This window comes from Oryzias latipes, chromosome 14 (assembly GCF_053564925.1).
Source record: "Oryzias latipes strain Hd-rR chromosome 14, Olatipes_Hd-rR_3.1".
NCBI classification, from domain to species: domain Eukaryota; kingdom Metazoa; phylum Chordata; class Actinopteri; order Beloniformes; family Adrianichthyidae; genus Oryzias; species Oryzias latipes.
In genome coordinates this window covers 13,454,259-13,481,437 of record NC_136250.1, presented here as the reverse complement: position 1 = coordinate 13,481,437, position 27,179 = coordinate 13,454,259, and the positions used below count along the sequence as shown (strand labels likewise).

Below are 27,179 nucleotides of genomic sequence, written 5' to 3'. Positions count from 1 at the left end.
ACAAAAGAAGCTTTTCTGTTGGAAATCAGCATCTGAAACCACTTGCAAAGAGGATCCCAAAGAAACTGTTTAAAGTGCGATTTCATAGGAAACGGACTGTGTCTGTGCGTGTTCACTGCTTTCCACGCCCTCATTGGCGCTGTAGGCAGAGCATCAGTCTTATAATCTGTCTCACACAAGGCACAGATTTTGTACAGCTCTTGCCAGGAGCCATCCAGTAACACATAGGCTCATAGCTGTACAGAATGTTCCTCTCAACCGCAAAATGTTGGCTATGTCCACGACGGTGCTTTCCCCTCAATCAAAGCTTTTGTTATCATTTGCTTTCAAGCTTGCTGCTTCTTTACTCCAAGCCCATGGGGAAATGCCTATCTGTTCTCACCGTTTAGATGGCAAGCTTTGTTGTGTTAAATAAGCCACGTATGCTAGCCATTTTTCTGCGTAATCAAAAAAGTCTCAACCATTTGTACTTTTGTGCCCTTAGTGCCCAAGAAAGGAAAAATCTCCCATATGCAAGGTCAGTTGGCAATTGTGTTATTGTTATTTTCTTTGTGCAGTAAAGTGTGCATTCCGCTCTTTGTATGAGTGAGTCACACAATGGCATCCATCAGCAGCTCCCTTCGATAGCTCAGTTGGTAGAGCGGAGGACTGTAGGTGAAAAAACATAGGCATCCTTAGGTCGCTGGTTCAATTCCGGCTCGAAGGACATTTTTCGGGCACCGTCATCTTACCATTCATACGTCCCTTATTACGCTAAGAATGCTTACTTTTCCCAGTGAGCTTTCTTGTGACCTTTGTCCTTGACTTCAACCTCACTCCTGCTGTCTATTCAAATGTCTTCGTGAAAGAGGTGCCTGACTCAAATATGGTTTTAGGTCTTATGGGGTAACGCAGATGATACACATGGAGTGTGTGTACACCTTTCCGAGCAATGAAAAGAGAGCGCAAATCAGGCATAGGGATTTCACCTGTTAGCAGGTTTTTGCCACTAACCAGATTAGCCAAGCAAATGTAAAGCACCCATTGTGTGTAGCAGACCAAAGAAGCCTTAGTGTTGCAAATCAACAGTCGCGTCAACTTGTAAAGAGTACCCCAAAGAAATGGCTGAAAGTGATAGTCATAGGAAAGTCATAGGGGATGGTTTGTGTGTACTTTGCTTTTCATGGCCTCGTTGGTGCAGTTGGCAGCGCGTCAGTCTCATAATCTGAAGGTCGTGAGTTCGACCCTCACACGAGGCACTGATTTTGCACAGCTCTTCCCAGCAGTCACCCAGCAACACCTAGGCTCATGGCTGTCGTTCACCTCAACTGCAAAATGTTGTCCAGCCCCAATGGCAGGACATTGTCATCATGTGCTCTCATTACCCGAAAAAACCTTAGTGATGCATGGAACCAGTCAAGTCAGAATATCCCAAAGTAACACCTTAGGTTGCTTGTTCAATTCCGGCTGGATGGAGTCCTTTCAGACAATGCTGTCTTACCAATCATACCTTGTAAATAAACCAAACGGGCAGACCACAAAAGAAGCTTTTCTGTTGGAAATCAGCATCTGAAACCACTTGCAAAGAGGATCCCAAAGAAACTGTTTAAAGTGCGATTTCATAGGAAACGGACTGTGTCTGTGCGTGTTCACTGCTTTGCACGCCCTCATTGGCGCTGTAGGCAGAGCATCAGTCTTATAATCTGTCTCACACAAGGCACAGATTTTGTACAGCTCTTGCCAGCAGCCATCCAGTAACACATAGGCTCATAGCTGTACAGAATGTTCCTCTCAACCGCAAAATGTTGGCTATGTCCACGACGGTGCTTTCCCCTCAATCAAAGCTTTTGTTATCATTTGCTTTCAAGCTTGCTGCTTCTTTACTCCAAGCCCATGGGGAAAGGCCTATCTTTTCTCACCGTTTAGATGGCAAGCTTTGTTGTGTTAAATAAGCCACGTATGCTAGCCATTTTTCTGCGTAATCAAAAAAGTCTCAACCATTTGTACTTTTGTGCCCTTAGTGCCCAAGAAAGGAAAAATCTCCCATATGCAAGGTCACTTGGCAATTGTGTCATTGTTATTTTCTTTGTGCAGTAAAGTGTGCATTCCGCTCTTTGTATGAGTGAGTCACACAATGGCATCCATCAGCAGCTCCCTTCGATAGCTCAGTTGGTAGAGCGGAGGACTGTAGGTGAAAAAACATAGGCATCCTTAGGTCGCTGGTTCAATTCCGGCTCGAAGGACATTTTTCGGGCACCGTCATCTTACCATTCATACGTTCCTTATTACGCTAAGAATGCTTACTTTTCCCAGTGAGCTTTCTTGTGACCTTTGTCCTTGACTTCAACCTCACTCCTGCTGTCTATTCAAATGTCTTTGTGAAAGAGGTGCCTGACTTGAATATGGTTTTAGGTCTTATGGGGTAACGCAGATGATACACATGGAGTGTGTGTACACCTTTCCGAGCAATGAAAAGAGAGCGCAAATCAGGCATAGGGATTTCACCTGTTAGCAGGTTTTTGCCACTAACCAGATTAGCCAAGCAAATGTAAAGCACCCATTGTGTGTAGCAGACCAAAGAAGCCTTAGTGTTGCAAATCAACAGTCGCGTCAACTTGTAAAGAGTATCCCAAAGAAATGGCTGAAAGTGATAGTCATAGGAAAGTCATAGGGGAATGTTTGTGTGTACTTTGCTTTGCACGCCCTCATTGGCGCTGTAGGCAGAGCATCAGTCTTATAATCTGTCTCACACAAGGCACAGATTTTGTACAGCTCTTGCCAGCAGCCATCCAGTAACACATAGGCTCATAGCTGTACAGAATGTTCCTCTCAACCGCAAAATGTTGGCTATGTCCACGACGGTGCTTTCCCCTCAATCAAAGCTTTTGTTATCATTTGCTTTCAAGCTTGCTGCTTCTTTACTCCAAGCCCATGGGGAAAGGCCTATCTGTTCTCACCGTTTAGATGGCAAGCTTTGTTGTGTTAAATAAGCCACGTATGCTAGCCATTTTTCTGCGTAATCAAAAAAGTCTCAACCATTTGTACTTTTGTGCCCTTAGTGCCCAAGAAAGGAATAATCTCCCATATGCAAGGTCAGTTGGCAATTGTGTTATTGTTATTTTCTTTGTGCAGTAAAGTGTGCATTCCGCTCTTTGTATGAGTGAGTCACACAATGGCATCCATCTGCAGCTCTCTTCGATAGCTCAGTTGGTAGAGCGGAGGACTGTAGGTGAAAAAACATAGGCATCCTTAGGTCGCTGGTTCAATTCCGGGTCGAAGGACATTTTTCGGGCACCGTCATCTTACCATTCATACGTTCCTTATTACGCTAAGAATGCTTACTTTTCCCAGTGAGCTTTCTTGTGACCTTTGTCCTTGACTTCAACCTCACTCCTGCTGTCTATTCAAATGTCTTCGTGAAAGAGGTGCCTGACTTGAATATGGTTTTAGGTCTTATGGGGTAACGCAGATGATACACATGGAGTGTGTGTACACCTTTCCGAGCAATGAAAAGAGAGCGCAAATCAGGCATAGGGATTTCACCTGTTAGCAGGTTTTTGCCACTAACCAGATTAGCCAAGCAAATGTAAAGCACCCATTGTGTGTAGCAGACCAAAGAAGCCTTAGTGTTGCAAATCAACAGTCGCGTCAACTTGTAAAGAGTATCCCAAAGAAATGGCTGAAAGTGATAGTCATAGGAAAGTCATAGGGGATGGTTTGTGTGTACTTTGCTTTTCATGGCCTCGTTGGCGCAGTTGGCAGCGCGTCAGTCTCATAATCTGAAGGTCGTGAGTTCGAGCCTCACACGAGGCACTGATTTTGCACAGCTCTTCCCAGCAGTCACCCAGGAACACCTAGGCTCATGGCTGTCGTTCACCTCAACTGCAAAATGTTGTCCAGCCCCAATGGCAGCACATTGTCATCATGTGCTCTCATTACCCCGAAAAAACCTTAGTGATGCATGGAACCAGTCAAGTCAGAATATCCCAAAGTAACACCTTAGGTTGCTTGTTCAATTCCGGCTGGATGGAGTCCTTTCAGACATTGCTGTCTTACCAATCATACCTTGTAAATAACCCAAACGGGCAGACCACAAAAGAAGCTTTTCTGTTGGAAATCAGCATCTGAAACCACTTGCAAAGAGGATCCCAAAGAAACTGTTTAAAGTGCGATTTCATAGGAAACGGACTGTGTCTGTGCGTGTTCACTGCTTTGCACGCCCTCATTGGCGCTGTAGGCAGAGCATCAGTCTTATAATCTGTCTCACACAAGGCACAGATTTTGTACAGCTCTTGCCAGCAGCCATCCAGTAACACATAGGCTCATAGCTGTACAGAATGTTCCTCTCAACCGCAAAATGTTGGCTATGTCCACGACGGTGCTTTCCCCTCAATCAAAGCTTTTGTTATCATTTGCTTTCAAGCTTGCTGCTTCTTTACTCCAAGCCCATGGGGAAAGGCCTATCTTTTCTCACCGTTTAGATGGCAAGCTTTGTTGTGTTAAATAAGCCACGTATGCTAGCCATTTTTCTGCGTAATCAAAAAAGTCTCAACCATTTGTACTTTTGTGCCCTTAGTGCCCAAGAAAGGAAAAATCTCCCATATGCAAGGTCAGTTGGCAATTGTGTCATTGTTATTTTCTTTGTGCAGTAAAGTGTGCATTCCGCTCTTTGTATGAGTGAGTCACACAATGGCATCCATCTGCAGCTCCCTTCCATAGCTCAGTTGGTAGAGCGGAGGACTGTAGGTGAAAAAACATAGGCATCCTTAGGTCGCTGGTTCAATTCCGGCTCGAAGGACATTTTTCGGGCACCGTCATCTTACCATTCATACGTTCCTTATTACGCTAAGAATGCTTACTTTTCCCAGTGAGCTTTCTTGTGACCTTTGTCCTTGACTTCAACCTCACTCCTGCTGTCTATTCAAATGTCTTCGTGAAAGAGGTGCCTGACTTGAATATGGTTTTAGGTCTTATGGGGTAACGCAGATGATACACATGGAGTGTGTGTACACCTTTCCGAGCAATGAAAAGAGAGCGCAAATCAGGCATAGGGATTTCACCTGTTAGCAGGTTTTTGCCACTAACCAGATTAGCCAAGCAAATGTAAAGCACCCATTGTGTGTAGCAGACCAAAGAAGCCTTAGTGTTGCAAATCAACAGTCGCGTCAACTTGTAAAGAGTATCCCAAAGAAATGGCTGAAAGTGATAGTCATAGGAAAGTCATAGGGGATGGTTTGTGTGTACTTTGCTTTTCATGGCCTCGTTGGCGCAGTTGGCAGCGCGTCAGTCTCATAATCTGAAGGTCGTGAGTTCGAGCCTCACACGAGGCACTGATTTTGCACAGCTCTTCCCAGCAGTCACCCAGGAACACCTAGGCTCATGGCTGTCGTTCACCTCAACTGCAAAATGTTGTCCAGCCCCAATGGCAGCACATTGTCATCATGTGCTCTCATTACCCGAAAAAACCTTAGTGATGCATGGAACCAGTCAAGTCAGAATATCCCAAAGTAACACCTTAGGTTGCTTGTTCAATTCCGGCTGGATGGAGTCCTTTCAGACATTGCTGTCTTACCAATCATACCTTGTAAATAACCCAAACGGGCAGACCACAAAAGAAGCTTTTCTGTTGGAAATCAGCATCTGAAACCACTTGCAAAGAGGATCCCAAAGAAACTGTTTAAAGTGCGATTTCATAGGAAACGGACTGTGTCTGTGCGTGTTCACTGCTTTGCACGCCCTCATTGGCGCTGTAGGCAGAGCATCAGTCTTATAATCTGTCTCACACAAGGCACAGATTTTGTACAGTTCTTGCCAGCAGCCATCCAGTAACACATAGGCTCATAGCTGTACAGAATGTTCCTCTCAACCGCAAAATGTTGGCTATGTCCACGACGGTGCTTTCCCCTCAATCAAAGCTTTTGTTATCATTTGCTTTCAAGCTTGCTGCTTCTTTACTCCAAGCCCATGGGGAAAGGCCTATCTTTTCTCTCTGTTTAGATGGCAAGCTATGTTGTGTTAAATAAGCCACGTATGCTAGCCATTTTTCTGCGTAATCAAAAAAGTCTCAACCATTTGTACTTTTGTGCCCTTAGTGCCCAAGAAAGGAAAAATCTCCCATATGCAAGGTCAGTTGGCAATTGTGTCATTGTTATTTTCTTTGTGCAGTAAAGTGTGCATTCCGCTCTTTGTATGAGTGAGTCACACAATGGCATCCATCTGCAGCTCCCTTCGATAGCTCAGTTGGTAGAGCGGAGGACTGTAGGTGAAAAAACATAGGCATCCTTAGGTCGCTGGTTCAATTCCGGGTCGAAGGACATTTTTCGGGCACCGTCATCTTACCATTCATACGTTCCTTATTACGCTAAGAATGCTTACTTTTCCCAGTGAGCTTTCTTGTGACCTTTGTCCTTGACTTCAACCTCACTCCTGCTGTCTATTCAAATGTCTTCATGAAAGAGGTGCCTGACTTGAATATGGTTTTAGGTCTTATGGGGTAACGCAGATGATACACATGGAGTGTGTGTACACCTTTCCGAGCAATGAAAAGAGAGCGCAAATCAGGCATAGGGATTTCACCTGTTAGCAGGTTTTTGCCACTAACCAGATTAGCCAAGCAAATGTAAAGCACCCATTGTGTGTAGCAGACCAAAGAAGCCTTAGTGTTGCAAATCAACAGTCGCGTCAACTTGTAAAGAGTATCCCAAAGAAATGGCTGAAAGTGATAGTCATAGGAAAGTCATAGGGGATGGTTTGTGTGTACTTTGCTTTTCATGGCCTCGTTGGCGCAGTTGGCAGCGCGTCAGTCTCATAATCTGAAGGTCGTGAGTTCGAGCCTCACACGAGGCACTGATTTTGCACAGCTCTTCCCAGCAGTCACCCAGGAACACCTAGGCTCATGGCTGTCGTTCACCTCAACTGCAAAATGTTGTCCAGCCCCAATGGCAGCACATTGTCATCATGTGCTCTCATTACCCGAAAAAACCTTAGTGATGCATGGAACCAGTCAAGTCAGAATATCCCAAAGTAACACCTTAGGTTGCTTGTTCAATTCCGGCTGGATGGAGTCCTTTCAGACATTGCTGTCTTACCAATCATACCTTGTAAATAACCCAAACGGGCAGACCACAAAAGAAGCTTTTCTGTTGGAAATCAGCATCTGAAACCACTTGCAAAGAGGATCCCAAAGAAACTGTTTAAAGTGCGATTTCATAGGAAACGGACTGTGTCTGTGCGTGTTCACTGCTTTGCACGCCCTCATTGGCGCTGTAGGCAGAGCATCAGTCTTATAATCTGTCTCACACAAGGCACAGATTTTGTACAGTTCTTGCCAGCAGCCATCCAGTAACACATAGGCTCATAGCTGTACAGAATGTTCCTCTCAACCGCAAAATGTTGGCTATGTCCACGACGGTGCTTTCCCCTCAATCAAAGCTTTTGTTATCATTTGCTTTCAAGCTTGCTGCTTCTTTACTCCAAGCCCATGGGGAAAGGCCTATCTGTTCTCACCGTTTAGATGGCAAGCTTTGTTGTGTTAAATAAGCCACGTATGCTAGCCATTTTTCTGCGTAATCAAAAAAGTCTCAACCATTTGTACTTTTGTGCCCTTAGTGCCCAAGAAAGGAAAAATCTCCCATATGCAAGGTCAGTTGGCAATTGTGTTATTGTTATTTTCTTTGTGCAGTAAAGTGTGCATTCCGCTCTTTGTATGAGTGAGTCACACAATGGCATCCATCAGCAGCTCCCTTCGATAGCTCAGTTGGTAGAGCGGAGGACTGTAGGTGAAAAAACATAGGCATCCTTAGGTCGCTGGTTCAATTCCGGTTCAAAGGACATTTTTCGGGCACCGTCATCTTACCATTCATACGTTCCTTATTACGCTAAGAATGCTTACTTTTCCCAGTGAGCTTTCTTGTGACCTTTGTCCTTGACTCCAACCTCACTCCTGCTGTCTATTCAAATGTCTTCGTGAAAGAGGTGCCTGACTTGAATATGGTTTTAGGTCTTATGGGGTAACGCAGATGATACACATGGAGTGTGTGTACACCTTTCCGAGCAATGAAAAGAGAGCGCAAATCAGGCATAGGGATTTCACCTGTTAGCAGGTTTTTGCCACTAACCAGATTAGCCAAGCAAATGTAAAGCACCCATTGTGTGTAGCAGACCAAAGAAGCCTTAGTGTTGCAAATCAACAGTCGCGTCAACTTGTAAAGAGTATCCCAAAGAAATGGCTGAAAGTGATAGTCATAGGAAAGTCATAGGGGATGGTTTGTGTGTACTTTGCTTTTCATGGCCTCGTTGGCGCAGTTGGCAGCGCGTCAGTCTCATAATCTGAAGGTCGTGAGTTCGAGCCTCACACGAGGCACTGATTTTGCACAGCTCTTCCCAGCAGTCACCCAGGAACACCTAGGCTCATGGCTGTCGTTCACCTCAACTGCAAAATGTTGTCCAGCCCCAATGGCAGCACATTGTCATCATGTGCTCTCATTACCCGAAAAAACCTTAGTGATGCATGGAACCAGTCAAGTCAGAATATCCCAAAGTAACACCTTAGGTTGCTTGTTCAATTCCGGCTGGATGGAGTCCTTTCAGACAATGCTGTCTTACCAATCATACCTTGTAAATAACCCAAACGGGCAGACCACAAAAGAAGCTTTTCTGTTGGAAATCAGCATCTGAAACCACTTGCAAAGAGGATCCCAAAGAAACTGTTTAAAGTGCGATTTCATAGGAAACGGACTGTGTCTGTGCGTGTTCACTGCTTTGCACACCCTCATTGGCGCTGTAGGCAGAGCATCAGTCTTATAATCTGTCTCACACAAGGCACAGATTTTGTACAGTTCTTGCCAGCAGCCATCCAGTAACACATAGGCTCATAGCTGTACAGAATGTTCCTCTCAACCGCAAAATGTTGGCTATGTCCACGACGGTGCTTTCCCCTCAATCAAAGCTTTTGTTATCATTTGCTTTCAAGCTTGCTGCTTCTTTACTCCAAGCCCATGGGGAAAGGCCTATCTGTTCTCACCGTTTAGATAGCAAGCTTTGTTGTGTTAAATAAGCCACGTATGCTAGCCATTTTTCTGCGTAATCAAAAAAGTCTCAACCATTTGTACTTTTGTGCCCTTAGTGCCCAAGAAAGGAAAAATCTCCCATATGCAAGGTCAGTTGGCAATTGTGTCATTGTTATTTTCTTTGTGCAGTAAAGTGTGCATTCCGCTCTTTGTATGAGTGAGTCACACAATGGCATCCATCAGCAGCTCCCTTCGATAGCTCAGTTGGTAGAGCGGAGGACTGTAGGTGAAAAAACATAGGCATCCTTAGGTCGCTGGTTCAATTCCGGTTCGAAGGACATTTTTCGGGCACCGTCATCTTACCATTCATACGTTCCTTATTACGCTAAGAATGCTTACTTTTCCCAGTGAGCTTTCTTGTGACCTTTGTCCTTGACTTCAACCTCACTCCTGCTGTCTATTCAAATGTCTTTGTGAAAGAGGTGCCTGACTTGAATATGGTTTTAGGTCTTATGGGGTAACGCAGATGATACACTTGGAGTGTGTGTACACCTTTCCGAGCAATGAAAAGAGAGTGCAAATCAGGCATAGGGATTTCACCTGTTAGCAGGTTTTTGCCACTAACCAGATTAGCCAAGCAAATGTAAAGCACCCATTGTGTGTAGCAGACCAAAGAAGCCTTAGTGTTGCAAATCAACAGTCGCGTCAACTTGTAAAGAGTATCCCAAAGAAATGGCTGAAAGTGATAGTCATAGGAAAGTCATAGGGGATGGTTTGTGTGTACTTTGCTTTTCATGGCCTCGTTGGCGCAGTTGGCAGCGCGTCAGTCTCATAATCTGAAGGTCGTGAGTTCGACCCTCACACGAGGCACTGATTTTGCACAGCTCTTCCCAGCAGTCACCCAGCAACACCTAGGCTCATGGCTGTCGTTCACCTCAACTGCAAAATGTTGTCCAGCCCCAATGGCAGCACATTGTCATCATGTGCTCTCATTACCCCGAAAAAACCTTAGTGATGCATGGAACCAGTCAAGTCAGAAATTCCCAAAGTAACACCTTAGGTTGCTTGTTCAATTCCGGCTGGATGGAGTCCTTTCAGACATTGCTGTCTTACCAATCATACCTTGTAAATAACCCAAACGGGCAGACCACAAAAGAAGCTTTTCTGTTGGAAATCAGCATCTGAAACCACTTGCAAAGAGGATCCCAAAGAAACTGTTTAAAGTGCGATTTCATAGGAAACGGACTGTGTCTGTGCGTGTTCACTGCTTTCCACGCCCTCATTGGCGCTGTAGGCAGAGCATCAGTCTTATAATCTGTCTCACACAAGGCACAGATTTTGTACAGCTCTTGCCAGCAGCCATCCAGTAACACATAGGCTCATAGCTGTACAGAATGTTCCTCTCAACCGCAAAATGTTGGCTATGTCCACGACGGTGCTTTCCCCTCAATCAAAGCTTTTGTTATCATTTGCTTTCAAGCTTGCTGCTTCTTTACTCCAAGCCCATGGGGAAAGGCCTATCTGTTCTCACCGTTTAGATGGCAAGCTTTGTTGTGTTAAATAAGCCACGTATGCTAGCCATTTTTCTGCGTAATCAAAAAAGTCTCAACCATTTGTACTTTTGTGCCCTTAGTGCCCAAGAAAGGAAAAATCTCCCATATGCAAGGTCAGTTGGCAATTGTGTTATTGTTATTTTCTTTGTGCAGTAAAGTGTGCATTCCGCTCTTTGTATGAGTGAGTCACACAATGGCATCCATCAGCAGCTCCCTTCGATAGCTCAGTTGGTAGAGCGGAGGACTGTAGGTGAAAAAACATAGGCATCCTTAGGTCGCTGGTTCAATTCCGGTTCGAAGGACATTTTTCGGGCACCGTCATCTTACCATTCATACGTTCCTTATTACGCTAAGAATGCTTAATTTTCCCAGTGAGCTTTCTTGTGACCTTTGTCCTTGACTTCAACCTCACTCCTGCTGTCTATTCAAATGTCTTTGTGAAAGAGGTGCCTGACTTGAATATGGTTTTAGGTCTTATGGGGTAACGCAGATGATACACATGGAGTGTGTGTACACCTTTCCGAGCAATGAAAAGAGAGTGCAAATCAGGCATAGGGATTTCACCTGTTAGCAGGTTTTTGCCACTAACCAGATTAGCCAAGCAAATGTAAAGCACCCATTGTGTGTAGCAGACCAAAGAAGCCTTAGTGTTGCAAATCAACAGTCGCGTCAACTTGTAAAGAGTATCCCAAAGAAATGGCTGAAAGTGATAGTCATAGGAAAGTCATAGGGGATGGTTTGTGTGTACTTTGCTTTTCATGGCCTCGTTGGCGCAGTTGGCAGCGCGTCAGTCTCATAATCTGAAGGTCGTGAGTTCGAGCCTCACACGAGGCACTGATTTTGCACAGCTCTTCCCAGCAGTCACCCAGGAACACCTAGGCTCATGGCTGTCGTTCACCTCAACTGCAAAATGTTGTCCAGCCCCAATGGCAGCACATTGTCATCATGTGCTCTCATTACCCGAAAAAACCTTAGTGATGCATGGAACCAGTCAAGTCAGAATATCCCAAAGTAACACCTTAGGTTGCTTGTTCAATTCCGGCTGGATGGAGTCCTTTCAGACAATGCTGTCTTACCAATCATACCTTGTAAATAACCCAAACGGGCAGACCACAAAAGAAGCTTTTCTGTTGGAAATCAGCATCTGAAACCACTTGCAAAGAGGATCCCAAAGAAACTGTTTAAAGTGCGATTTCATAGGAAACGGACTGTGTCTGTGCGTGTTCACTGCTTTGCACGCCCTCATTGGCGCTGTAGGCAGAGCATCAGTCTTATAATCTGTCTCACACAAGGCACAGATTTTGTACAGCTCTTGCCAGCAGCCATCCAGTAACACATAGGCTCATAGCTGTACAGAATGTTCCTCTCAACCGCAAAATGTTGGCTATGTCCACGACGGTGCTTTCCCCTCAATCAAAGCTTTTGTTATCATTTGCTTTCAAGCTTGCTGCTTCTTTACTCCAAGCCCATGGGGAAAGGCCTATCTTTTCTCTCTGTTTAGATGGCAAGCTATGTTGTGTTAAATAAGCCACGTATGCTAGCCATTTTTCTGCGTAATCAAAAAAGTCTCAACCATTTGTACTTTTGTGCCCTTAGTGCCCAAGAAAGGAAAAATCTCCCATATGCAAGGTCAGTTGGCAATTGTGTTATTGTTATTTTCTTTGTGCAGTAAAGTGTGCATTCCGCTCTTTGTATGAGTGAGTCACACAATGGCATCCATCAGCAGCTCCCTTCGATAGCTCAGTTGGTAGAGCGGAGGACTGTAGGTGAAAAAACATAGGAATCCTTAGGTCGCTGGTTCAATTCCGGTTCGAAGGACATTTTTCGGGCACCGTCATCTTACCATTCATACGTTCCTTATTACGCTAAGAATGCTTAATTTTCCCAGTGAGCTTTCTTGTGACCTTTGTCCTTGACTTCAACCTCACTCCTGCTGTCTATTCAAATGTCTTTGTGAAAGAGGTGCCTGACTTGAATATGGTTTTAGGTCTTATGGGGTAACGCAGATGATACACATGGAGTGTGTGTACACCTTTCCGAGCAATGAAAAGAGAGCGCAAATCAGGCATAGGGATTTCACCTGTTAGCAGGTTTTTGCCACTAACCAGATTAGCCAAGCAAATGTAAAGCACCCATTGTGTGTAGCAGACCAAAGAAGCCTTAGTGTTGCAAATCAACAGTCGCGTCAACTTGTAAAGAGTATCCCAAAGAAATGGCTGAAAGTGATAGTCATAGGAAAGTCATAGGGGATGGTTTGTGTGTACTTTGCTTTTCATGGCCTCGTTGGCGCAGTTGGCAGCGCGTCAGTCTCATAATCTGAAGGTCGTGAGTTCGAGCCTCACACGAGGCACTGATTTTGCACAGCTCTTCCCAGCAGTCACCCAGGAACACCTAGGCTCATGGCTGTCGTTCACCTCAACTGCAAAATGTTGTCCAGCCCCAATGGCAGCACATTGTCATCATGTGCTCTCATTACCCGAAAAAACCTTAGTGATGCATGGAACCAGTCAAGTCAGAATATCCCAAAGTAACACCTTAGGTTGCTTGTTCAATTCCGGCTGGATGGAGTCCTTTCAGACAATGCTGTCTTACCAATCATACCTTGTAAATAACCCAAACGGGCAGACCACAAAAGAAGCTTTTCTGTTGGAAATCAGCATCTGAAACCACTTGCAAAGAGGATCCCAAAGAAACTGTTTAAAGTGCGATTTCATAGGAAACGGACTGTGTCTGTGCGTGTTCACTGCTTTGCACGCCCTCATTGGCGCTCTAGGCAGAGCATCAGTCTTATAATCTGTCTCACACAAGGCACAGATTTTGTACAGCTCTTGCCAGCAGCCATCCAGTAACACATAGGCTCATAGCTGTACAGAATGTTCCTCTCAACCGCAAAATGTTGGCTATGTCCACGACGGTGCTTTCCCCTCAATCAAAGCTTTTGTTATCATTTGCTTTCAAGCTTGCTGCTTCTTTACTCCAAGCCCATGGGGAAAGGCCTATCTGTTCTCACCGTTTAGATGGCAAGCTTTGTTGTGTTAAATAAGCCACGTATGCTAGCCATTTTTCTGCGTAACCAAAAAAGTCTCAACCATTTGTACTTTTGTGCCCTTAGTGCCCAAGAAAGGAAAAATCTCCCATATGCAAGGTCACTTGGCAATTGTGTTATTGTTATTTTCTTTGTGCAGTAAAGTGTGCATTCCGCTCTTTGTATGAGTGAGTCACACAATGGCATCCATCAGCAGCTCCCTTCGATAGCTCAGTTGGTAGAGCGGAGGACTGTAGGTGAAAAAACATAGGCATCCTTAGGTCGCTGGTTCAATTCCGGCTCGAAGGACATTTTTCGGGCACCGTCATCTTACCATTCATACGTTCCTTATTACGCTAAGAATGCTTACTTTTCCCAGTGAGCTTTCTTGTGACCTTTGTCCTTGACTTCAACCTCGCTCCTGCTGTCTATTCAAATGTCTTCGTGAAAGAGGTGCCTGACTTGAATATGGTTTTAGGTCTTATGGGGTAACGCAGATGATACACATGGAGTGTGTGTACACCTTTCCGAGCAATGAAAAGAGAGCGCAAATCAGGCATAGGGATTTCACCTGTTAGCAGGTTTTTGCCACTAACCAGATTAGCCAAGCAAATGTAAAGCACCCATTGTGTGTAGCAGACCAAAGAAGCCATAGTGTTGCAAATCAACAGTCGCGTCAACTTGTAAAGAGTATCCCAAAGAAATGGCTGAAAGTGATAGTCGTAGGAAAGTCATAGGGGATGGTTTGTGTGTACTTTGCTTTTCATGGCCTCGTTGGCGCAGTTGGCAGCGCGTCAGTCTCATAATCTGAAGGTCGTGAGTTCGAGCCTCACACGAGGCACTGATTTTGCACAGCTCTTCCCAGCAGTCACCCAGGAACACCTAGGCTCATGGCTGTCGTTCACCTCAACTGCAAAATGTTGTCCAGCCCCAATGGCAGCACATTGTCATCATGTGCTCTCATTACCCCGAAAAAACCTTAGTGATGCATGGAACCAGTCAAGTCAGAATATCCCAAAGTAACACCTTAGGTTGCTTGTTCAATTCCGGCTGGATGGAGTCCTTTCAGACAATGCTGTCTTACCAATCATACCTTGTAAATAACCCAAACGGGCAGACCACAAAAGAAGCTTTTCTGTTGGAAATCAGCATCTGAAACCACTTGCAAAGAGGATCCCAAAGAAACTGTTTAAAGTGCGATTTCATAGGAAACGGACTGTGTCTGTGCGTGTTCACTGCTTTGCACGCCCTCATTGGCGCTGTAGGCAGAGCATCAGTCTTATAATCTGTCTCACACAAGGCACAGATTTTGTACAGCTCTTGCCAGCAGCCATCCAGTAACACATAGGCTCATAGCTGTACAGAATGTTCCTCTCAACCGCAAAATGTTGGCTATGTCCACGACGGTGCTTTCCCCTCAATCAAAGCTTTTGTTATCATTTGCTTTCAAGCTTGCTGCTTCTTTACTCCAAGCCCATGGGGAAAGGCCTATCTTTTCTCACCGTTTAGATGGCAAGCTTTGTTGTGTTAAATAAGCCACGTATGCTAGCCATTTTTCTGCGTAATCAAAAAAGTCTCAACCATTTGTACTTTTGTGCCCTTAGTGCCCAAGAAAGGAAAAATCTCCCATATGCAAGGTCAGTTGGCAATTGTGTTATTGTTATTTTCTTTGTGCAGTAAAGTGTGCATTCCGCTCTTTGTATGAGTGAGTCACACAATGGCATCCATCAGCAGCTCCCTTCGATAGCTCAGTTGATAGAGCGGAGGACTGTAGGTGAAAAAACATAGGCATCCTTAGGTCGCTGGTTCAATTCCGGCTCGAAGGACATTTTTCGGGCACCGTCATCTTACCATTCATACGTTCCTTATTACGCTAAGAATGCTTAATTTTCCCAGTGAGCTTTCTTGTGACCTTTGTCCTTGACTTCAACCTCACTCCTGCTGTCTATTCAAATGTCTTCGTGAAAGAGGTGCCTGACTTGAATATGGTTTTAGGTCTTATGGGGTAACGCAGATGATACACATGGAGTGTGTGTACACCTTTCCGAGCAATGAAAAGAGAGCGCAAATCAGGCATAGGGATTTCACCTGTTAGCAGGTTTTTGCCACTAACCAGATTAGCCAAGCAAATGTAAAGCACCCATTGTGTGTAGCAGACCAAAGAAGCCTTAGTGTTGCAAATCAACAGTCGCGTCAACTTGTAAAGAGTATCCCAAAGAAATGGCTGAAAGTGATAGTCATAGGAAAGTCATAGGGGATGGTTTGTGTGTACTTTGCTTTTCATGGCCTCGTTGGCGCAGTTGGCAGCGCGTCAGTCTCATAATCTGAAGGTCGTGAGTTCGAGCCTCACACGAGGCACTGATTTTGCACAGCTCTTCCCAGCAGTCACCCAGCAACACCTAGGCTCATGGCTGTCGTTCACCTCAACTGCAAAATGTTGTCCAGCCCCAATGGCAGCACATTGTCATCATGTGCTCTCATTACCCGAAAAAACCTTAGCGATGCATGGAACCAGTCAAGTCAGAATATCCCAAAGTAACACCTTAGGTTGCTTGTTCAATTCCGGCTGGATGGAGTCCTTTCAGACAATGCTGTCTTACCAATCATACCTTGTAAATAACCCAAACGGGCAGACCACAAAAGAAGCTTTTCTGTTGGAAATCAGCATCTGAAACCACTTGCAAAGAGGATCCCAAAGAAACTGTTTAAAGTGCGATTTTATAGGAAACGGACTGTGTCTGTGCGTGTTCACTGCTTTGCACGCCCTCATTGGCGCTGTAGGCAGAGCATCAGTCTTATAATCTGTCTCACACAAGGCACAGATTTTGTACAGCTCTTGCCAGCAGCCATCCAGTAACACATAGGCTCATAGCTGTACAGAATGTTCCTCTCAACCGCAAAATGTTGGCTATGTCCACGACGGTGCTTTCCCCTCAATCAAAGCTTTTGTTATCATTTGCTTTCAAGCTTGCTGCTTCTTTACTCCAAGCCCATGGGGAAAGGCCTATCTGTTCTCACCGTTTAGATGGCAAGCTTTGTTGTGTTAAATAAGCCACGTATGCTAGCCATTTTTCTGCGTAATCAAAAAAGTCTCAACCATTTGTACTTTTGTGCCCTTAGTGCCCAAGAAAGGAAAAATCTCCCATATGCAAGGTCAGTTGGCAATTGTGTTATTGTTATTTTCTTTGTGCAGTAAAGTGTGCATTCCGCTCTTTGTATGAGTGAGTCACACAATGGCATCCATCAGCAGCTCCCTTCCATAGCTCAGTTGGTAGAGCGGAGGACTGTAGGTGAAAAAACATAGGCATCCTTAGGTCGCTGGTTCAATTCCGGCTCGAACGACATTTTTCGGGCACCGTCATCTTACCATTCATACGTTCCTTATTACGCTAAGAATGCTTACTTTTCCCAGTGAGCTTTCTTGTGACCTTTGTCCTTGACTTCAACCTCACTCCTGCTGTCTATTCAAATGTCTTTGTGAAAGAGGTGCCTGACTTGAATATGGTTTTAGGTCTTATGGGGTAACGCAGATGATACACATGGAGTGTGTGTACACCTTTCCGAGCAATGAAAAGAGAGTGCAAATCAGGCATAGGGATTTCACCTGTTAGCAGGTTTTTGCCACTAACCAGATTAGCCAAGCAAATGTAAAGCACCCATTGTGTGTAGCAGACCAAAGAAGCCTTAGTGTTGCAAATCAACAGTCGCGTCAACTTGTAAAGAGTATCCCAAAGAAATGGCTGAAAGTGATAGTCATAGGAAAGTCATAGGGGATGGTTTGTGTGTACTTTGCTTTTCATGGCCTCGTTGGCGCATTTGGCAGCGCGTCAGTCTCATAATCTGAAGGTCGTGAGTTCGAGCCTCACACAAGGCACTGATTTTGCACAGCTCTTCCCAACAGTCACCCAGCAACACCTAGGCTCATGGCTGTCGTTCACCTCAACTGCAAAATGTTGTCCAGCCCCAATGGCAGCACATTGTCATCATGTGCTCTCATTACCCGAAAAAACCTTAGTGATGCATGGAACCAGTCAAGTCAGAAATTCCCAAAGTAACACCTTAGGTTGCTTGTTCAATTCCGGCTGGATGGAGTCCTTTCAGACAATGCTGTCTTACCAATCATACCTTGTAAATAACCCAAACGGGCAGACCACCAAAGAAGCTTTTCTGTTGGAAATCAGCATCTGAAACCACTTGCAAAGAGGATCCCAAAGAAACTGTTTAAAGTGCGATTTCATAGGAAACGGACTGTGTCTGTGCGTGTTCACTGCTTTGCACGCCCTCATTGGCGCTGTAGGCAGAGCATCAGTCTTATAATCTGTCTCACACAAGGCACAGATTTTGTACAGCTCTTGCCAGCAGCCATCCAGTAACACATAGGCTCATAGCTGTACAGAATGTTCCTCTCAACCGCAAAATGTTGGCTATGTCCACGACGGTGCTTTCCCCTCAATCAAAGCTTTTGTTATCATTTGCTTTCAAGCTTGCTGCTTCTTTACTCCAAGCCCATGGGGAAAGGCCTATCTGTTCTCACCGTTTAGATGGCAAGCTTTGTTGTGTTAAATAAGCCACGTATGCTAGCCATTTTTCTGCGTAATCAAAAAAGTCTCAACCATTTGTACTTTTGTGCCCTTAGTGCCCAAGAAAGGAAAAATCTCCCATATGCAAGGTCAGTTGGCAATTGTGTTATTGTTATTTTCTTTGTGCAGTAAAGTGTGCATTCCGCTCTTTGTATGAGTGAGTCACACAATGGCATCCATCAGCAGCTCCCTTCGATAGCTCAGTTGGTAGAGCGGAGGACTGTAGGTGAAAAAACATAGGCATCCTTAGGTCGCTGGTTCAATTCCGGCTCGAACGACATTTTTCGGGCACCGTCATCTTACCATTCATACGTTCCTTATTACGCTAAGAATGCTTACTTTTCCCAGTGAGCTTTCTTGTGACCTTTGTCCTTGACTTCAACCTCACTCCTGCTGTCTATTCAAATGTCTTTGTGAAAGAGGTGCCTGACTTGAATATGGTTTTAGGTCTTATGGGGTAACGCAGATGATACACATGGAGTGTGTGTACACCTTTCCGAGCAATGAAAAGAGAGTGCAAATCAGGCATAGGGATTTCACCTGTTAGCAGGTTTTTGCCACTAACCAGATTAGCCAAGCAAATGTAAAGCACCCATTGTGTGTAGCAGACCAAAGAAGCCTTAGTGTTGCAAATCAACAGTCGCGTCAACTTGTAAAGAGTATCCCAAAGAAATGGCTGAAAGTGATAGTCATAGGAAAGTCATAGGGGATGGTTTGTGTGTACTTTGCTTTTCATGGCCTCGTTGGCGCAGTTGGCAGCGCGTCAGTCTCATAATCTGAAGGTCGTGAGTTCGACCCTCACACAAGGCACTGATTTTGCACAGCTCTTCCCAGCAGTCACCCAGCAACACCTAGGCTCATGGCTGTCGTTCACCTCAACTGCAAAATGTTGTCCAGCCCCAATGGCAGCACATTGTCATCATGTGCTCTCATTACCCGAAAAAACCTTAGTGATGCATGGAACCAGTCAAGTCAGAATATCCCAAAGTAACACCTTAGGTTGCTTGTTCAATTCCGGCTGGATGGAGTCCTCTCAGACAATGCTGTCTTACCAATCATACCTTGTAAATAACCCAAACGGGCAGACCACAAAAGAAGCTTTTCTGTTGGAAATCAGCATCTGAAACCACTTGCAAAGAGGATCCCAAAGAAACTGTTTAAAGTGCGATTTCATAGGAAACGGACTGTGTCTGTGCGTGTTCACTGCTTTGCACGCCCTCATTGGCGCTGTAGGCAGAGCATCAGTCTTATAATCTGTCTCACACAAGGCACAGATTTTGTACAGCTCTTGCCAGCAGCCATCCAGTAACACATAGGCTCATAGCTGTACAGAATGTTCCTCTCAACCGCAAAATGTTGGCTATGTCCACGACGGTGCTTTCCCCTCAATCAAAGCTTTTGTTATCATTTGCTTTCAAGCTTGCTGCTTCTTTACTCCAAGCCCATGGGGAAAGGCCTATCTGTTCTCACCGTTTAGATGGCAAGCTTTGTTGTGTTAAATAAGCCACGTATGCTAGCCATTTTTCTGCGTAATCACAAAAGTCTCAACCATTTGTACTTTTGTGCCTTTAGTGCCCAATTATGGAAAAATCTCCCATATGCAAGGTCAGTTGGCAATTGTGTTATTGTTATTTTCTTTGTGCAGTAAAGTGTGCATTCCGCTCTTTGTATGAGTGAGTCACACAATGGCATCCATCAGCAGCTCCCTTCGATAGCTCAGTTGGTAGAGCGGAGGACTGTAGGTGAAAAAACATAGGCATCCTTAGGTCGCTGGTTCAATTCCGGCTCGAAGGACATTTTTCGGGCACCGTCATCTTACCATTCATACGTTCCTTATTACGCTAAGAATGCTTAATTTTCCCAGTGAGCTTTCTTGTGACCTTTGTCCTTGACTTCAACCTCACTCCTGCTGTCTATTCAAATGTCTTCGTGAAAGAGGTGCCTGACTTGAATATGGTTTTAGGTCTTATGGGGTAACGCAGATGATACACATGGAGTGTGTGTTCACCTTTCCGAGCAATGAAAAGAGAGCGCAAATCAGGCATAGGGATTTCACCTGTTAGCAGGTTTTTGCCACTAACCAGATTAGCCAAGCAAATGTAAAGCACCCATTGTGTGTAGCAGACCAAAGAAGCCTTAGTGTTGCAAATCAACAGTCGCGTCAACTTGTAAAGAGTATCCCAAAGAAATGGCTGAAAGTGATAGTCATAGGAAAGTCATAGGGGATGGTTTGTGTGTGCTTTGCTTTTCATGGCCTCGTTGGCGCAGTTGGCAGCGCGTCAGTCTCATAATCTGAAGGTCGTGAGTTCGAGCCTCACACGAGACACTGATTTTGCACAGCTCTTCCCAGCAGTCACCCAGCAACACCTAGGCTCATGGCTGTCGTTCACCTCAACTGCAAAATGTTGTCCAGCCCCAATGGCAGCACATTGTCATCATGTGCTCTCATTACCCGAGAAACCTTAGTGATGCATGGAACCAGTCAAGTCAGAATATCCCAAAGTAACACCTTAGGTTGCTTGTTCAATTCCGGCTGGATGGAGTCCTCTCAGACAATGCTGTCTTACCAATCATACCTTGTAAATAACCCAAATGGGCAGACCACAAAAGAAGCTTTTCTGTTGGAAATCAGCATCTGAAACCACTTGCAAAGAGGATCCCAAAGAAACTGTTTAAAGTGCGATTTCATAGGAAACGGACTGTGTCTGTGCGTGTTCACTGCTTTGCACGCCCTCATTGGCGCTGTAGGCAGAGCATCAGTCTTATAATCTGTCTCACACAAGGCACAGATTTTGTACAGCTCTTGCCAGCAGCCATCCAGTAACACATAGGCTCATAGCTGTACAGAATGTTCCTCTCAACCGCAAAATGTTGGCTATGTCCACGACAGTGCTTTCCTCTCAATCAAAGCTTTTGTTATCATTTGCTTTCAAACTTGCTGCTTCTTTACTCCAAGCCCATGGGGAAAGGCCTATCTGTTCTCACCGTTTAGATGGCAAGCTTTGTTGTGTTAAATAAGCCACGTATGCTAGCCATTTTTCTGTGTAATCAAAAAAGTCTCAACCATTTGTACTTTTGTGCCCTTAGTGCCCAATTATGGAAAAATCTCCCATATGCAAGGTCACTTGGCAATTGTGTCATTGTTATTTTCTTTGTGCAGTAAAGTGTGCATTCCGCTCTTTGTATGAGTGAGTCACACAATGGCATCCATCAGCAGCTCCCTTCGATAGCTCAGTTGGTAGAGCGGAGGACTGTAGGTGAAAAAACATAGGCATCCTTAGGTCGCTGGTTCAATTCCGGCTCGAACGACATTTTTCGGGCACCGTCATCTTACCATTCATACGTTCCTTATTACGCTAAGAATGCTTACTTTTCCCGGTGAGCTTTCTTGTGACCTTTGTCCTTGACTTCAACCTCACTCCTGCTGTCTATTCAAATGTCTTCGTGAAAGAGGTGCCTGACTTGAATATGGTTTTAGGTCTTATGGGGTAACGCAGATGATACACATGGAGTGTGTGTACACCTTTCCGAGCAATGAAAAGAGAGCGCAAATCAGGCATAGGGATTTCACCTGTTAGCAGGTTTTTGCCACTAACCAGATTAGCCAAGCAAATGTAAAGCACCCATTGTGTGTAGCAGACCAAAGAAGCCTTAGTGTTGCAAATCAACAGTCGCGTCAACTTGTAAAGAGTATCCCAAAGAAATAGCTGAAAGTGATAGCCATTTCTTTGGGAGGGAAGATGGCTGCCGAGGTGCAGACACGCAGTTTGGCAGGTCCTGTGTGTGTGCTCAAAAAGTCATTCATAAAGCAAAAAAGACCTCGGAGTTTGCTACCAATGTACTTTGTCATTACTTGTGTGACTTTCTATCTTTTGCTAAGTTCTACATGTCTAAGAAAAAGGGACAAAGTAACCCAGTATCCAGCCAAATGCAGTCAGCACCTGCAATTTTCAAGAGTACTGGACTATGGCCATGCCAAGCCACCAGGTAAACCAGAACAGTCCGTTTCAAGCAGACCATTTCTGAGTGTTTTTAATCTCGTGCTTATACTGCTCTTAGCCGGAGATGTTGAACTAAACCCTGGTCCTCAATCTTTGAACACAAATTTTCTGAATGCTTCACAACCACTGCTAACTGGATTACATCTGAGCCTTCGGCTAGCTGGGCTACATTTACACCAGCCTTGGCTACAGCTACAGTTACCCAGGCCATCGTTACCATTGCTAGCTGGGCCTACTTTACAGCCTTCTGGATTTCCACCACTATTTCTGGCTGGGCCTACTCCACAGCTAGCTGGATTTCCACCACCATTTCTTGCTGGGCCTACTCCACAGCTAGCTGGATTTCCATCACCATTGCTGGCTGGGCCTACTCCACAGCTAGCTGGATTTCCACCACCATTGCTGGCTGGGCCTACTCCACAGCTAGCTGGATTTCCATCACCATTGCTGGCTGGGCCTACTCCACAGCTAGCTGGATTTTCACCACCAGTGCTTGCTGGTCCTACTCCACAGCTAGCTGGATTTCCACCACCATTTATGGCTGGGCCTACTCCACAGCTAGCTGGATTTCCATCACCATTGCTGGCTGGGCCTACTTCACAGTTAGCTGGATTTCCACAACCACTGCTTGCTGGGCTTTCTTCACAGTTAGCTGGATTTCCACAACCACTGCTAGCTGGGCTTTCTTCACAGCTAGCTGGATTTCCACCACCAGTGCTTGCTGGTCCTACTTCACTGCAAGATGGATTACCACCACAGCTAGCCAAACCACTACAGGCAGCCCGACCATCACCAAATTTACCAGAGACACAGCCAAATGTGTGCACTAGAGGAACATCGATTGGTGAGCGCTGTACATTACACCCCTTACCCACTTCTGATGTAAAAGTAATGAAGAAAACTAGAAATCCGGTGTTAAGAAGACACAGGTCTACAAAGATTTTTCATACCTTAAACCAAGCAAGGACAATTTGGGACCCACAAGCCAAACCAAAAGGGCTGTTGGGTGGACATATAAACATACGGAGTATGGCATCCAAACACGAAGAGCTGGAACACCTATTGTGCAACTCAAACATTGACTTTCTCTGTCTTTCTGAAACATGGTTGACATCTTCCTCTTCAGATGCAGTAATAACTATACCTGAGTATAATGTTTACAGGAAGGACAGGACACATGGCAGGGGTGGAGGAGTTTTATTGTATGTCAAAAGCAGTTTAAAATGTCAACAGATTATATGGCCAGAAGACATGCACATTGAATGTATTGGCGTGAATATTTCACTCTCTACTGTCATGTCATTTAGCTTAATTTGTGTATATCGTAAACCATCTAGTAAATTGGATTTTTATGATGAACTAAAATGTCTTCTTAATCATCGCGATTTACATAAAGAGATAATAATTGTTGGAGATTTTAATATAAACTGGAATGAAAAAATGATTATAAAAAATCTTAAACAAGTTACTGACCATTTTAACCTCACACAATTAATAAAACAACCCACTCGGATAACATCACACTCAAAAACACTTATAGATTTACTATTTGCAAGCCAGCCTGAAAGAATCACTAAGACTTTTAACTATATGATTGGGTTATCGGATCATAATGCTATTTTTTTCTTAAGAAAGCTCACAAAAAAACGTTTTCATGAGTCACATAGACTCACAGTTTCTTACAGTACAGTCCCAAAAACTCAAATGCAAAACCTGGAGGCAGCTTTGCAAAGGACTGACTGGAGTGAAACAACACAAAGCATGGACATTGAAACTTCTAGCAATTTGTTTTTCGCAAAAATAAATGAAATTTTATCAGATTTCACCAGAACAGTAAAACGACATAAGAGAAAGCGGAACTCGTTACCATGGTTAAATGATGAATGTAGAAAAATAATGAAGGACCGAGATGAACAACTTAAAAAATCATTAAAAACTGGCCTCGCTACAGATAGATACAAATTCACATTTTTAAGAAATAAATTAACCCAAAGTTTGCGAAAGGCTAAAGCAAAATTCTTCATGGATATTATCGTTGAAGCAAAGGGAAACGCCAAAAAGATCTGGCAAAATCTTAATAAATTAATTGGCAAAGAAGTGAATGACTCAAACAAAAATATTGAGCTCACAATTAACAATGTAATGGAAATCAATCCAACTGTTCTAACTAATGAATTTAACCATTTTTTCATTAACTCAGTTAGGGAGATAACAGAAATGTTTCAAGAACCTACTCTGACTGCCAGACCTATTGATCCTGCAGAACCTGTTTTTTCTCTACAAGAAATCACAGAGCTGGATGTTGCTAAAATTATTGGCTCATTAAAAAATTCTAAAGCCAAGGATGTCCATGGGCTGGACACAAATATCATCAAACTATGCAAAGAATCCTTACTTCTACCAATAACACATATGGTCAATTTATCATTTAAGCAAAAATGTGTGCCATTGTCTTGGAAAATGGCTACTGTCACCCCAATTTTTAAATCTGGTGATAGTTCAAACATAGGCAATTATCGGCCGATCAGTATCCTTCCTGTGGTCTCTAAAGTTGCTGAGAAGTGGGTAACAAAACTGATAAATGAGCATTTAAATAAAGGCCATTCTCTTTTACATCCAATGCAATTTGGTTTTCGTGAACATCATTCAACAGAGTTTGCAAACTGTCTATTTATAGAAAAGATCAAACACATGTTGGATTCTAATCCTTGCGTCGGCGCTGTATTTCTCGATCTAAAAAAGGCATTTGACACAGTGAATCATGAGATTCTTTTGTCTAAATTAACATACTTCAACTTTTCTATGGATGCAATTCAGTGGATAAAATCATATCTAGAATTCAGAAAACAGTGTGTTTGTATTAACAGTGTCAAATCAACTTTCTTAGATGTCCCTGTTGGTCTACCACAGGGATCAATACTTGGGCCTTTATTGTTTTCTATGTATATTAATGATCTGCCAAACACATGTGGTAATGTTGAATTTCAAATGTATGCAGATGATGCTGTCATCTTCACTAGCGCAAAAAATATTCAAGAAGCAGCCTCTATTCTTACCTCAGCTCTGGTTCCTGTAAATGAATGGCTTTCTAAATCTTGCTTATTGTTAAATACAACTAAAACTGTTTGTATGATGTTCACTAAGCAACCATTGGACATCAAGCATTCAGGTATATTTTTGGAAGGACAGGAACTGGAAATTGTCTCTAAATTTAAGTATCTTGGTGTGACTCTTGATTCAACTCTAAGCTTCAAGAGCCATATTAAAAAAATATCGAATACAGTAAAATTCAACTTGAATAATTTTAAACAAATACGACCATTCATAACACTTGGAGCTGCTAGAACGTTTCTGCATTCAATGATTCTATCACATATTGAATACTGTATTACATGTTGGTCCTTGGCGGGTGTAAATAAGAGCAAAACCATAGAATCACTTTATAAAAAATCCCTTAAGGTCTTATATAGAAAACCAATGTCATTCCATGTCTGTAATATCTTGAAAAAGTACAAGTTGTTAAGCTTTGAGAATTTTAAAAATTTTAAATTTGCTTGTTTGATGTACAAGGTGTTACATGGACTTGCTCCGCCTCCCATGTCTGACTTTTTAAAAAAAAGGGCTCACAGCGCTCTCAAGACTAGGGCCTCGTCTCGGGGGGACTGTGAGGTTCCATACAGAAAAACAGCCTTTGGACAAAACGCTCTCTCTGTAAAGGCCAGTAAACTCTGGAACAGTCTTCCACTGTACATCAGGGAGTGTCAAACATTACAGGCCTTCAAAACACAGCTCAAGCAGTGGCTGAAAGCAAACCAGTCCTGTAGCCACTGACTTTTAACTCTCATAATGTACCACCTTCTTGTGTTCTTATTGTATCTGTGATTCTGTCTTTTGTTTTGTCCTGTTTTATGTTTCCTGCCTAGGGACTATGGATGCAAATTAGCATCATTGCTATAATCCAGCATGTTTACGCCTATCATTATCACTATCATTGTTTGGTAGATGTTCATTAATGTGCACTGTCCCTATTAAATAAAGCTTGAATAAATAAATAAATAATAGTCATAGGAAAGTCATAGGGGATGGTTTGTGTGTACTTTGCTTTTTATGGCCTCGTTGGCGCAGTTGGCAGCGCGTCAGTCTCATAATCTGAAGGTCGTGAGTTCGACCCTCACACGAGGCACTGATTTTGCACAGCTCTTCCCAGCAGTCACCCAGGAACACCTAGGCTCATGGCTGTCGTTCACCTCAACTGCAAAATGTTGTCCAGCCCCAATGGCAGCACATTGTCATCATGTGCTCTCATTACCCTAAAAAACCTTAGTGATGCATGGAACTAGTCAAGTCAGAATATCCCAAAGTAACACCTTAGGTTGCTTGTTCAATTCCGGCTGGATGGAGTCCTTTCAGACATTGCTGTCTTACCAATCATACCTTGTAAATAACCCAAATGGGCAGACCACAAAAGAAGCTTTACTGTTGGAAATCAGCATCTGAAACCACTTGCAAAGAGGATCCCAAAGAAACTGTTTAAAGTGCGATTTCATAGGAAACGGACTGTGTCTGTGCGTGTTCACTGCTTTGCACGCCCTCATTGGCGCTGTAGGCAGAGCATCAGTCTTATAATCTGTCTCACACAAGGCACAGATTTTGTACAGCTCTTGCCAGCAGCCATCCAGTAACACATAGGCTCATAGCTGTACAGAATGTTCCTCTCAACCGCAAAATGTTGGCTATGTCCACGACGGTGCTTTCCCCTCAATCAAAGCTTTTGTTATCATTTGCTTTCAAACTTGCTGCTTCTTCACTCCAAATCCATGGGGAAAGGCCTATCTGTTCTCACCGTGTAGATGGCAAGGTCTGGTCTACCTAGTCTGGAATCAACATGTATTTCTTTTCTATAACAACTGCTGACCTCGGCACATGTTATCTGGCAATGCACGCTTGTTTCACTGTTTACTTTGCAGCAAGCATGCATATTTCACAATGCAATGCTCATGCATATATATGGAATCAAAAGAGTATACAAATAT

The 27,179-nt window shown here is 43.9% G+C and overlaps 26 non-coding genes across 26 annotated transcripts; all 26 read left to right on the top strand.

Annotated features, from left to right (window-relative positions):
- Window positions 1-617: 617 nt before the first annotated feature.
- Window positions 618-706, top strand: trnay-gua (transfer RNA tyrosine (anticodon GUA)). Its single transcript is given in 2 exon segments — window positions 618-654; window positions 671-706. It is a non-coding gene; the product is annotated as a tRNA-Tyr (tRNA).
- Window positions 707-1,165: 459 nt separating this feature from the next.
- trnam-cau (transfer RNA methionine (anticodon CAU)) lies at window positions 1,166-1,238 on the top strand. Its single transcript has one exon. It is a non-coding gene; the product is annotated as a tRNA-Met (tRNA).
- Window positions 1,239-2,133: 895 nt separating this feature from the next.
- On the top strand, window positions 2,134-2,222 carry trnay-gua (transfer RNA tyrosine (anticodon GUA)). The gene is given in 2 exon segments: window positions 2,134-2,170; window positions 2,187-2,222. It is a non-coding gene; the product is annotated as a tRNA-Tyr (tRNA).
- A 1,497-nt stretch (window positions 2,223-3,719) lies between these two features.
- trnam-cau (transfer RNA methionine (anticodon CAU)) lies at window positions 3,720-3,792 on the top strand. Its single transcript has one exon. It is a non-coding gene; the product is annotated as a tRNA-Met (tRNA).
- Window positions 3,793-4,688: 896 nt separating this feature from the next.
- trnay-gua (transfer RNA tyrosine (anticodon GUA)) lies at window positions 4,689-4,777 on the top strand. The gene is given in 2 exon segments: window positions 4,689-4,725; window positions 4,742-4,777. It is a non-coding gene; the product is annotated as a tRNA-Tyr (tRNA).
- A 459-nt stretch (window positions 4,778-5,236) lies between these two features.
- trnam-cau (transfer RNA methionine (anticodon CAU)) lies at window positions 5,237-5,309 on the top strand. Its single transcript has one exon. It is a non-coding gene; the product is annotated as a tRNA-Met (tRNA).
- An 895-nt stretch (window positions 5,310-6,204) lies between these two features.
- trnay-gua (transfer RNA tyrosine (anticodon GUA)) lies at window positions 6,205-6,293 on the top strand. Its single transcript is given in 2 exon segments — window positions 6,205-6,241; window positions 6,258-6,293. It is a non-coding gene; the product is annotated as a tRNA-Tyr (tRNA).
- A 459-nt stretch (window positions 6,294-6,752) lies between these two features.
- On the top strand, window positions 6,753-6,825 carry trnam-cau (transfer RNA methionine (anticodon CAU)). Its single transcript has one exon. It is a non-coding gene; the product is annotated as a tRNA-Met (tRNA).
- Window positions 6,826-8,268: 1,443 nt separating this feature from the next.
- Window positions 8,269-8,341, top strand: trnam-cau (transfer RNA methionine (anticodon CAU)). Its single transcript has one exon. It is a non-coding gene; the product is annotated as a tRNA-Met (tRNA).
- An 895-nt stretch (window positions 8,342-9,236) lies between these two features.
- trnay-gua (transfer RNA tyrosine (anticodon GUA)) lies at window positions 9,237-9,325 on the top strand. Its single transcript is given in 2 exon segments — window positions 9,237-9,273; window positions 9,290-9,325. It is a non-coding gene; the product is annotated as a tRNA-Tyr (tRNA).
- A 459-nt stretch (window positions 9,326-9,784) lies between these two features.
- Window positions 9,785-9,857, top strand: trnam-cau (transfer RNA methionine (anticodon CAU)). The gene has a single exon. It is a non-coding gene; the product is annotated as a tRNA-Met (tRNA).
- An 896-nt stretch (window positions 9,858-10,753) lies between these two features.
- On the top strand, window positions 10,754-10,842 carry trnay-gua (transfer RNA tyrosine (anticodon GUA)). The gene is given in 2 exon segments: window positions 10,754-10,790; window positions 10,807-10,842. It is a non-coding gene; the product is annotated as a tRNA-Tyr (tRNA).
- A 459-nt stretch (window positions 10,843-11,301) lies between these two features.
- On the top strand, window positions 11,302-11,374 carry trnam-cau (transfer RNA methionine (anticodon CAU)). The gene has a single exon. It is a non-coding gene; the product is annotated as a tRNA-Met (tRNA).
- An 895-nt stretch (window positions 11,375-12,269) lies between these two features.
- On the top strand, window positions 12,270-12,358 carry trnay-gua (transfer RNA tyrosine (anticodon GUA)). The gene is given in 2 exon segments: window positions 12,270-12,306; window positions 12,323-12,358. It is a non-coding gene; the product is annotated as a tRNA-Tyr (tRNA).
- Window positions 12,359-12,817: 459 nt separating this feature from the next.
- trnam-cau (transfer RNA methionine (anticodon CAU)) lies at window positions 12,818-12,890 on the top strand. The gene has a single exon. It is a non-coding gene; the product is annotated as a tRNA-Met (tRNA).
- Window positions 12,891-13,785: 895 nt separating this feature from the next.
- Window positions 13,786-13,874, top strand: trnay-gua (transfer RNA tyrosine (anticodon GUA)). Its single transcript is given in 2 exon segments — window positions 13,786-13,822; window positions 13,839-13,874. It is a non-coding gene; the product is annotated as a tRNA-Tyr (tRNA).
- A 459-nt stretch (window positions 13,875-14,333) lies between these two features.
- trnam-cau (transfer RNA methionine (anticodon CAU)) lies at window positions 14,334-14,406 on the top strand. Its single transcript has one exon. It is a non-coding gene; the product is annotated as a tRNA-Met (tRNA).
- An 896-nt stretch (window positions 14,407-15,302) lies between these two features.
- trnay-gua (transfer RNA tyrosine (anticodon GUA)) lies at window positions 15,303-15,391 on the top strand. Its single transcript is given in 2 exon segments — window positions 15,303-15,339; window positions 15,356-15,391. It is a non-coding gene; the product is annotated as a tRNA-Tyr (tRNA).
- A 459-nt stretch (window positions 15,392-15,850) lies between these two features.
- trnam-cau (transfer RNA methionine (anticodon CAU)) lies at window positions 15,851-15,923 on the top strand. The gene has a single exon. It is a non-coding gene; the product is annotated as a tRNA-Met (tRNA).
- A 1,443-nt stretch (window positions 15,924-17,366) lies between these two features.
- On the top strand, window positions 17,367-17,439 carry trnam-cau (transfer RNA methionine (anticodon CAU)). The gene has a single exon. It is a non-coding gene; the product is annotated as a tRNA-Met (tRNA).
- Window positions 17,440-18,334: 895 nt separating this feature from the next.
- Window positions 18,335-18,423, top strand: trnay-gua (transfer RNA tyrosine (anticodon GUA)). The gene is given in 2 exon segments: window positions 18,335-18,371; window positions 18,388-18,423. It is a non-coding gene; the product is annotated as a tRNA-Tyr (tRNA).
- A 459-nt stretch (window positions 18,424-18,882) lies between these two features.
- On the top strand, window positions 18,883-18,955 carry trnam-cau (transfer RNA methionine (anticodon CAU)). The gene has a single exon. It is a non-coding gene; the product is annotated as a tRNA-Met (tRNA).
- An 895-nt stretch (window positions 18,956-19,850) lies between these two features.
- On the top strand, window positions 19,851-19,939 carry trnay-gua (transfer RNA tyrosine (anticodon GUA)). Its single transcript is given in 2 exon segments — window positions 19,851-19,887; window positions 19,904-19,939. It is a non-coding gene; the product is annotated as a tRNA-Tyr (tRNA).
- A 459-nt stretch (window positions 19,940-20,398) lies between these two features.
- On the top strand, window positions 20,399-20,471 carry trnam-cau (transfer RNA methionine (anticodon CAU)). The gene has a single exon. It is a non-coding gene; the product is annotated as a tRNA-Met (tRNA).
- An 894-nt stretch (window positions 20,472-21,365) lies between these two features.
- Window positions 21,366-21,454, top strand: trnay-gua (transfer RNA tyrosine (anticodon GUA)). Its single transcript is given in 2 exon segments — window positions 21,366-21,402; window positions 21,419-21,454. It is a non-coding gene; the product is annotated as a tRNA-Tyr (tRNA).
- Window positions 21,455-26,256: 4,802 nt separating this feature from the next.
- Window positions 26,257-26,329, top strand: trnam-cau (transfer RNA methionine (anticodon CAU)). Its single transcript has one exon. It is a non-coding gene; the product is annotated as a tRNA-Met (tRNA).
- The last annotated feature ends 850 nt before the right edge of the window (window positions 26,330-27,179 follow it).